Raw genomic sequence first — 1,217 nt, 5'->3', positions numbered from 1 at the left:
CCCCCCCCCAGTGGCCCCATCCAGCCCATGTTTCTGAGACTGGTTCCCACAGCGAAGCGTTTCCACATCACTGAGCTCTGGTGTGTGATTTACATCTGAATCCATGTACAGTGTTTTCTATTTCCTGTCATTATTTTATAGTCTTTTAATTAATAGAACTTACTTTTTCAAATAAAGAACAAAAAAACTATTCAAGTGTCTGTACTCGTCCTTTAAAATGATCTCTGATATTTAATTTTTTAAGTATTTAAAAGACCCTCGGGTGTAATGAAGTGTTTATGAATCATTAACCTAACGATCCCCTTCCATCGTGGGTTAATCCGTCCATTATTTTATGGATTAATGAATTAGTTGTTTTGGTTTTTTTTTTCTGGGTTGAAATATTCAACTTTTTTTTTTTTACACTTTTCTCAATGTTTTTGTCAATTTTATTCCTATTTTTAGTCATTTAAAAAAAAAAATTTAATTATGTTTTAGTCAATTTTTAAAAATTGTCTGTCACCTTTTCAGATTTTTTTGTCACTTTTTTAGCGTTTAAAAAAATAATGTTTTTTTTTTATTTTTTGTCACTTTTTTTAAAATTATGTTTTAGTCAATTTTTTTTTTTACAATTTCTTTGTCACTTTCTCCAGTGTTTTAGATTTTTTTTTATGAGTTGTTTTTTTTTCAATTTTTTGGGTCAATTTTCAACATTTAAAAGAATGTTTTTGTTGCTTTTTTCCTGTTTTTTTTTGTAGTTTTTTTTTTAAGTTCCTGTCTGACACAGAACGTTTTTGTAAACCGGGTCAAGTTTGACCCGAGGACAACACAGGGGTTAAAAAGTACCTCAACCCAATTATTAAATTGGATATAAAACAGAAAACCAGGAAATCTCCACATTTGAGAGGCTGAAAAATGAGGATCAGAGTTTCCCAAAAGCCCCGAGACGACGTCCTCAAATGTCTTGTTTTGTCCAAAAATATTCAGGTCACTGTCACAGAGGAGAGAAGAAACTAGAACAATATTCAGATTTAACACACTGACACACATTTTACTTATTTGCACAAAGAAAAAGACTCAAACTGAATAATCAGTTATCAAAATAGCTGCAGATTAACAGCTGACGACTCAATGATTAATCTTTGCATCTCTACTTTAATCTTCATTAAAAAGCACATGAGCGCATAAATGTGCCAAATGTCACATTTAATAATTGGGGTAATGTTCATCCAACCAGA

The 1,217-nt window shown here is 31.1% G+C and overlaps 1 long non-coding RNA gene across 1 annotated transcript in view; it reads left to right on the top strand.

Annotated features, from left to right (window-relative positions):
- The window catches only part of LOC117958999, a 10,193-nt gene extending 9,184 nt beyond the window's left edge, over positions 1–1,009 (top strand). Inside the window, exon 3 of the long non-coding RNA XR_004659850.1 lies at positions 887–1,009. This is a non-coding gene — a long non-coding RNA (uncharacterized LOC117958999). The remainder of the gene's footprint in view (positions 1–886) is intronic.
- The last annotated feature ends 208 nt before the right edge of the window (positions 1,010–1,217 follow it).

Source organism: Etheostoma cragini, chromosome 16 (assembly GCF_013103735.1).
Source record: "Etheostoma cragini isolate CJK2018 chromosome 16, CSU_Ecrag_1.0, whole genome shotgun sequence".
Lineage (NCBI taxonomy): Eukaryota > Metazoa > Chordata > Actinopteri > Perciformes > Percidae > Etheostoma > Etheostoma cragini.
The sequence above is the reverse complement of the archived record's forward strand: the minus strand, read 5'-3'. Positions and strand labels throughout refer to the sequence as shown.